The 9566-nt window shown below is 35.3% G+C and overlaps 1 pseudogene; it reads left to right on the top strand.

The window, feature by feature from the left end:
• Positions 1 to 66: 66 nt before the first annotated feature.
• Positions 67 to 8611, top strand: LOC114475968 (transcription initiation factor TFIID subunit 1-like; annotated as a pseudogene).
• The last annotated feature ends 955 nt before the right edge of the window (positions 8612 to 9566 follow it).

Here is a 9566-nt window from a genome sequence, read left to right on the forward strand (position 1 = left end):
AAAGAATGCCAACCGCCATAACAAATCCACGAAGAAGAAGAAGACTTCCGGAATGCGTCACTCTGTACTTCCGGGTCACCGTAGTTTTCCGTCAGTCTGCTCAAATCGTTGCGTTGCTACAAAACATTCCACTTTAGACCCACTACGGCTGTCCTAATATTTGCATTAAAGACTTTTTGTGTTGATATTAAACGTGCATAGATAAATATGCTTAAACGTTTATATTTTAGGTAATTTATCATCATTTATGTAGCAAAGATAGCATCAGCTAACTAGCCTAGCTGCTCCTTTGGCTTTTCAACAACAATCTGAATAAAGGATACGGAGACAATCTCTGAAGAGATATTATAACAGGTAGGTGGAAACTACATTTTGTCTCCACGCTTTTTATTATGCCATTTATAAAGTATAACTACAGTTAATGAAGGCATTCCCATTATTATTGTGCTGCTAAACTAAATATTAACGTTACTCAGCGTTCTAAAATGGTAGTTTTCTTTATTTCGGACATCGGAATACAAGTTATCAGCAAAGCAAATACACCTGAGAGGTCATTTATTCCCGCGTCTTATCACATGATAATTAATCATTGATTATTATTATAAAATGTGTTTACTGATAAACGGTAAACACTATTTATTTTTACCTATAACCATAACATTTTATTGTTTTAATATGAGTAAATAATTCAACTCTAAAAGTCCCATGTTGTATATATTTATGAATAACTACATGAAATATGAATTAATAAAACACTTGACAAGCATTGTTCTATGAATCTGTGATAACCACATTTATTTATTCATCTGAATAATATCCACTGTTATCCAGAATGTTTATTGTTATTATTATTATAGTCATCTGAAACATGTAAATCCTTGTTTTAATCTCAAATAAAATGGGTTCAAAGTGACCAAAAATGGGATTTTGAAAACCACAAAAATTGGGTTAAAAGTTGCCAATTAGAGTGGACAAAGTTTGATATAAAAATGGTTCAAAATGCCAATATTTGTTTAAAAGTGGGAATAATTCATTTTAACTATCAAATAATGGGCATGACAAATTGAGATTGTAGTTAAATTGGCAAAAATAAGCATGATTTATGATGAAAAGTGGCAATAATGGGTCAACATGTGTAACATTAGGTGGATTAGTGGTGGAATATAAGGGTTTATAAGTGCTGAACATGTGCAGAAAGTGAAAGAAATGTGCATAAAGTGCATTGAAATGTGATGTAGAAGTGTCAGAAATGGGAGTAATGTAGCAAAAATGCATTAAAACGAGCAAAAATATGACAAGAAAAAGTGATGAAAATATGAAGAGTTTGGTGTAGTTGCTGAAAAAGTGTAAGAATAAGTAAACATTTGATAAAATTGTTAAAGAAATGTGGGGTCCTGACTGAGTGACTCCAAAGTTGAGAACCCCTGCTCTATGCTGCAGGTCGGTGAGGGTTAAAAAATGGCTGAAATGAATTAGTTATACAGTAAATGTCTGACGTTGTAGGATGTCGGACTCAGACAGTGATGAAGACCAAGATCGTCCATTTTCCATCACTGGTTTCCTCTTTGGAAACATTAATGAAGATGGACAGTTAGAGGACGACAGCGTTCTAGACAACGTGAGTGTTTCCTGTCGTCTTGTTTACTATTTGAAACCACTTGGTAGCGCTTCGTTGTCAGCAGGTGACTTTTTGTCTTCTGCTTACTGGATAATTTTCCTGTTCTTGGATCACCAGGAGTCTAAAAAGCACTTGGCTGGTTTGGGAACGTTGGGCCTGAGTTCACTCATCACAGAGATCACTGCCAATGAAGACGAAGACAAGGAGGAGCAGAAAGACTCCAGCAGCGTGGATGCAGAGGGTGAGTATGGACGTAGACAGACGTTTGTAGGGCCATACAAATTCCACGATCACGGAATCCACCAATGAAAACAGAACATCTCATCAGTTCTACAGAAGATCTGTGAGACAATCGATGCCAGGGATTGTAGAGTCTGAAACATTATAGTTTAATGATAACTTCTAATACTGTAAAATATTCTGGCCCCTAGTGGTGAAACAACTGATGCATCGTGTCCATTTATTTTTGTCTAATCTTTACAGTCTGGAATGATGTCATCAGGATTAGGGTCAGAGGAACCTTTCTGGAACCGTTACGAAGATGTTTGAATTGTGATTCTTTTTTTTTAATTCCTAAATTTCCACAGTAGTTTGTTTCCGAGGCTTGCTCTGTTTGTTTACGCGGGGTTTGCATAAGGTGCGATCAGAATAAATATTATCTCCCTGGTAAAGACAGTAGCTCTAACAACAGGTAAAATGATAAACCTGTGATATTACAGCCTGTGAATGCAGTACAGGAACTTATTTGCTCCGCCTCTGGGTCCTAGTTCCTGCCGTCCGGTGAAGCCTGTTCCGTTTACTGAGGTCCGTGTGTGTTAATCAGAATCGTTAAAATCCAAACGATGCCCAACCCTCATCAGGATCATTTAAATTAGGTTGATCAAAACTTAATTAATAAACCTGCTCTTATTCAGTGAACATTGTTGCTGCTTTCCTACATCTTTATATGACATATAATATTATAAATCATTAAAAAGGAGCAGTCAGAATAATCCATATCAGTTCAACTTATATCTACCAGGGTTGGGGTTAATCATAATTGTAATTGCATAGTTGATAATTAAGTACAATTATGGCGTAATTGAAACTATAATTGTAATTTTTAAAAATCTGTTGCTGTAGTAATCATAATTAAATTGTAATTGAGTTTAGATAATTGACTTTGTAATTGTAATTGCCTTGAAAATTCTATAAAAATTGTGAAGTATAATTTATTATAATTTATTGCAAAACTTGGGAACCATGTTCCAGTTTTATGTACAGCTCTACACATGTGTAGTTAATAATTATTAAAATATGTTTCATATCAAACTTTACCACTATTTTTCATTTAAAATAAATATAAATCTAGAGGTATACTGACACAAAAAAGGCTCAGACGCCCACACCAAAAATATTAAAACCTATATTTTCATTGATTATAAAACCTAACTAGGTAATCAATAGATAGGAAATAAATTAGATGATAAATATTAATTTTTATTGTATTTTACAGCTGATTTTGGACCTGTTAGCATTAGAGATGCTAACAGAAAGCTAACACAAAAGGAATGTTAACTTTTATTAGGTTATTTATTTCTGGTTCAGTAATTGTGATTAATTGAAATTGAACTTAAGTAATTGAGAATGTAATTGTAATTGACGTTCTGAGGCTAAAAAAAACGCATTGTAATTTAATTGTAATTGGAAAAAATGATGGTCACTGTAATTGTAATCGAATATGGGTAATTGAAAGCATAATTGTAACTGAAAAATGTAATTGACCCCGACCCTGATAACTACTTTTTAATTGTAGTTTATTCATTCATTTAAATTACATTTTTATTTTTGGCATATATTTTTGTTAAATTATGGTTTTCTTTTTGCATTGTTATTTAGTTTCCTCACAGGAGTTAAAAACTAATATTTTCTGATTTAAAAAAAAAAAATAAAAAATTCTAAAAAAAATTAATGTATAAAACACAAAAATGGGAAAAAAAATTAAAATGGAACGAGGAAAAAATAAAATTTCCAAACGTTTGTCTTTGTCCAGGTTGGGTGAAAAGCACGGACGATGCAGTCGATTACTCCGACATCAGCGAAGTCGCTGAGGATGAAACAAAGAAATATCGTCAAGCGATGGGAAGCCTGCAGCCTGTCAGGAAAACAGGTTCAACACATTTTCATCTTTATTTCTATAAATAATGAATAAAACTAGTTTTTCTTTGTCATCTACTTGGATCCAGCTCATTTGATCTGCTTTTATTTCAGACGATGAGGATGATTATGATGCTGATTGTGAGGACATCGACTCTAAGCTCATGCCTCCTCCTCCACCTCCAACTATTTTTACGTCTGTCAAGAAAGACGAGCCGTCCTCTCAGACCCCCAGTGGTGAGCACCAGCGTTTATTTAGTCTTCTGACCAAACTTAGACTTTAGTTCATTTTAGTCCAGAATCTTTCAACTGCTCGTACAAATATCCTGAGGTTACCAAAACATTTTAATACAATCCAGTCACATGTTCTGGTCAACAAACTGTAGCTTTTTTTAATATTTCTATTGGTCCTGTAGTGGGGAAATTTACTGTCATGAAAGCTACGCTCAGAATAAAGTGCATTAAATAACAAAATAATAAAAAAAAGACAACAGAAGGTAACACACAGAAAAACCCAAAAGACACCGGAAAATAGTCCAATGAAGATAAAATACACAATACAGTAATAGAGGCTATATTTAAATAGAAAAAATAAAATATATAGGATACAGATACTGTATATACATATTTGCATTTCTTTTTTTGCCATATAAATCATATTAAAGATTTTTACCATGTTAATTCAATAATTACAAACACTTTCATTACAGAGAGATGTTCATACATGGTTTTTATAGAGAACAATAAAAATACATTAAAAGGTGCAATAACAAAAAATAAATGAACAATAACAGCTTCTACCTTGTACATATATATCTTTCTTACTTTTTATTAGAAATTATTATAATAGTTATTATGCTTTTTTTTTTCTTTGTTTTGTTCTGTTCTTTGTGTCATCCAGTGTGGACAGCAAAGTCAGAATTTAATTGTAGAGTGAAACATGTTTCCTTATTGTGCACATGATACTAAACACTTTAAATCTTGAATCTTTTGCTTTTCTAATCATGTTTCGATGGTAGCACGTACTGCAGGGTACTTAAAAATTAGTCATGTCATCAGAAAAGTCAATTTTTTCTAAATGGACCACAAATCTTTTCAAATATGTGTGAATATACGTGATTGTCTCTAATTACAGACTAGACAGCATCAGTCTGATTACGTTCCCACGTGCAGAGTATCAATGTGCCTTTAGAGCCACACATTATACATGTATCAGGAATGTTTTTATTATATTTTAGTTTAATTTTACAGGTGTGATGTACATACGCTAGGGATGTAACGATTCGTTTTAGCAACGATTCGATTCATGGATGATATTGGTTAATTTAGAACGATTCAGTGACGTGCAATAGATTCAGTGACTTTTTATCCAACATAATGAGTACAGTGTGAGTGAAATAAAACATTTAATATTGTTTAATATTCACATTTTATTTGAATAAAGCCCAATAAACACTTTTTTTTTTACACATTGTGTAAATGAAATGAAACTTTTCCAGGTGCTTATATTTCATGATTTCAGTCATTTTTAATGTTAAACTTGAAAAAACACAACATTTTTACAAAATTCTTAAATTTTCCTCAAATTATGACAAAATATTTTGCTTAATTAAATATAAATTGGTCACAAAATCTGGGAAATTTAAAGTAAAGATCTTGTTGGGACTGATATCTGTCAATTATTGCTTGGATATTGTCGGTTTCTTACATATTTAGTATTTTTTATATACGTAGAAGTGTAAACTAGGGCACCATAATGCTGAAATTACCCGTTTTCCAGCATAAAAATCTGTGGCCCCACTAGAGATCAAACTGTTCCATATTTAGTGAAAGAAACAACTCCTAAAACTAGTATTTTAATACAAAATAAAACGCTTTGTCCTGTGACAGTTGCAGAAGACGGAGACGGCATCATCCTTCCGTCCATCATCGCGCCGTCATCAGCTGCCGACAAAGTGGACTTCAGCAGCTCCTCAGACTCTGAGTCAGAAACAGAACGACCCGGCCCGGGGTCAGTGAGCGGAGGGGCCCCGGACAGCCTGACCCTCCCATTGGCTGGAATCATGCAGAAAGACGCTGCTAAAGCACTGCCGGGCGTTACTGAGCTATTCCCAGAGTTCAGGCCTGGAAGGGTAACCCGTCATCTACACCAGTGGTTTCTCAAATGGGGGGTACAGATGGCACTAGAGGGGGTACTTGATAGAGAGAGAGGAAAAATATGCCGTATTAAAATGTTTATTTTTAGTTAAAAAATGATAATCACACTAAATATTACCAGCAACTCATAAATCGACAACAAAAGAGACAAAATACGAGAAAAATATACAAGATCAGTATAAAATACACCAAATAACAGAGAAACAACCAAACGACGCCAAAAACCAGGGTTGGGGTCAATTAGATTTTTTCTTTTACTCATGTTCAATTACGATTACAGTGACCAGCATTTTTCCCAATTACAATTAAATTACAATTATTTTTTATCCTCAGAAAGTCAATTACAATTACGTTCTGAATGACTAAAGTTAAATTACAATTAATTATCATACTATTACTGAGCCTGAAATAAATAACCTAATAAAAGTTAACCTTCCTCATGTGTTAGCTTTCTGTTAGCATCTCTAATGCTAACAGGTCCTAAATCAGCTGTAAAATACACTAAAAACAAATGTCTATCATCTAATTTATCTCCTGATTACCTTGTTAGGCTTCCTAATCAATGAAAATATAGGTTTTAATATTTTTGGTGTGGGCGTCTGAGCCTTTTTGTGTCAGTGTACCCCTAGATTTATATATTTTTTTATGGTGAAAGGTGGGAGAGCTTGATATGAAACATATTTTAATAATTATTAACTACATACTGTATGTGTAGAACTGTAACATGGTAACCTAGTTTTGCATTAAATTATAATTAAAATGTTTACAGATTTTTCATGGCAATTACAATTCCAAAGTCAATTATCTGAACTCAATTGCAATTTCATTATGATTACGACCACAACAAAACACACAAAATGATGATAGAAATGATGTTGATTAGAACATGAACTGAAAACACAAAGGTCAGTGTTGGTCCCACATCAGGAGGGAGATGAACGTATATTATTAATTTATTCAGGAGACATTAAATACTGTTTCATTCACTTATTTACAAAGTTTGATTCTTTAAAATGAGTGTTATTACTCATTAATTCCATCATTATTATTTATAGATGTTGTTTTTCACAGATTTCTGAGCAAAATGTTGTAGTCGGACATAATGGATTCAAAAGCTAGAGAAAGGGGACTTAAACCAGAGTTTGAGAACCACTGGTCTCCACTGAAGCATCTGCTCTGACTGAACAACAGCTGATGGTGAACGTTAGTGTCGATGTCCTCCAGGTGCTGAGGTTCCTGCGTCTGTTTGGTCCTGGAAAGAACATGCCCTCGGTTTGGAGAAGTGCTCGCAGGAAGAAGAAACGTAAACACAGAGACCCCTCAGCCTGGAACGCCCCCCCCAGAGGGAGAGCCCCCCGAACAGAACCAGGAGAAGAAGTCTGGCTGGGTTTATGAGTTTGCTCCGCCCCCTCCTCCTGAGCAGTGTCTCTCTGATGACGAGGTAAAAAACTAGATCTACATTTACATTTATTTCTCTCTGCTTCTACATTTCTTAGCTTCAGTTTCAGGGTTTAATCATTTATCACGTCTGCTTCTTTTCACACTAAAATGTTTTTAGTTTCATCGTCTCTTCTGTCTTTACTTTACTGGTTCATTAAATCTCCTGAAATCATACCCAAATATTAACTTTACATATTATATTCTTCTTCTCATACTCCTTCTCCTTCCCCTTTTTAATCTACTTTTCTTCTTCTCATACTCCTCTTGTTCTTCTTGTTCTTCTCGTATTCCTTCTAATGAGCTCCTGTATCGACTAAAACTGAAAAATTGATAATAAAAAGTCTTCTCCTCCCCCTTTTTCTTCTTCTTTTCTTCGTACTTCTTTTTCTTGTTCTTCTTCTTCTCCTCCTTCCTCTTGATCTTCTCCTTTTTCTCCTCGTTCTCCTTCTTCTTCTTGACAGTATTTTACTCAGACAAAGAAGAAGAAGGTGGAACTATTCTGTCTAATGTTGCAGAATCACTGAGTCCACCAGACTGTAGATGTGAAAGCACCAGACAGAAATTTATTTTAAACACGTGTTTGATTGATTTCAGATTTTGAATTCTGCGATCATTGGGAATCCGAGTCCCTACAGATGTGTACAGATGTGTTTATGTGACTTTATGTTCTCCAGATCACCATGATGGCTCCAGTGGAATCCAAGTTCTCACAAACGTGCAGCGATGTCGACAAAGAAACGGAGTCTCGACCCAAAGTGGCGGAGTGGAGGTACGGTCCCGCTCAGCTGTGGTACGACATCCTGGGCGTCCCCGAGGACGGACGCGCCTTCAGCTACGGCTTCAAACTGAAGGAGACGCCGTCTGCTAAGGATGAGCAGCAGAACCATCAAGAAGTGATTGAAGGTTCTCCAGAGGTGAGCTGGGTTTATCCTCTCTACTCTGAACATTACAACCAACCATCTGTGAATGAAATGTGTGCAGGTCCAGATGCAGGACGACAACAACAATGACCATGATGTTGACAATGATGATGATGGTGAAGGTGCGCAGAAGGACAAGAAGGCGTTGGAGAACGAGCTCTTCCTGATGGTGACTCAACTGCAGTGGGAGGACGACATCATCTGGAATGGAGAGGACATCAAACACAAAGGCACTAAGACCCAGAGAGCCAGCCTGGCAGGGTGGCTGCCATCCAGCATGACACGCAATGCCAACGCCTACAACGCACAGCAGGGTACGCCGTTTTTTAAATCTGTATAATGATCCTGCTCAGTGACACCACTTCAACCAAAACATGACATTTGTGCCTTTAAAGGGATCCTGAACCTTTTCACAAATGTGGCCTAAAATCTTCTAAATGTTCTTATTAGTAGATTTATTTCTAATAAAACACATTATTATGCACCATATTCATTTAATTATCTTTTATAAATAGGACTACTTTACAGTTTTAGAGCCTGTGTTCCTCCATCTTGAAATCATGTGATTGATGATGTCACACGGCCCCACTGCCTGTAAACATCTCATTGTTTTCTATTGGAGTGAAACATTCAGCCTGATTTATAGATCATTTAGCACACGTGTCAAACTCATGGCCCGAGGGTCTAATCAGCCCGCAGGAGAAAGTAAAAATGACAGGGAAAACATGAACCACTGTGTAAATGAAACAACTATATTTGTAGGCGCTCACAGTTTTCCCGGTGCTGGTCCCAGTTTTCCCGGTGCTCTAACCCTATGATTGCAGTTGTTTTTTATTGTTAAACAGTTGAAAAGATTCTTACAAAATCCTTCAATTTTCTTTGAATTATGACATATTTGCCCTAATTAAATAGAAATTGGTCATAAAATCTTGGAAATTTAAAGTGAAGATCCTGTTGGTACTGATATTTATCACATCATTGGATATTGTCAGTTTTTTACAGATTTCATATTTTATGTATACGTAAAAGAGCAAACTAATAAATAAATAATAAAATCTGTGGCCACTTGAGATCAAACTGCTCTGTATTTTATCCCTGAACCAAAATGAGTTTGACATCCATGATTTAGCAGCTTTTTCAGTTATTTTAGCTGCTTTTTTAGATCATTTAGCAGCTTTTTCAGTTAAATTGACAACTTGTGCTGCTTTTGGTCGCTCTAAAAAACAAGAAAAGTTAAAGATGTCGATTTAAAGCTGTTATTTACAGAAACAGGATAAAAACAGGTTGACAGATGC

This window comes from Gouania willdenowi, chromosome 14 (assembly GCF_900634775.1).
Source record: "Gouania willdenowi chromosome 14, fGouWil2.1, whole genome shotgun sequence".
In the NCBI taxonomy this organism is placed as follows: Eukaryota; Metazoa; Chordata; class Actinopteri; order Blenniiformes; family Gobiesocidae; genus Gouania; species Gouania willdenowi.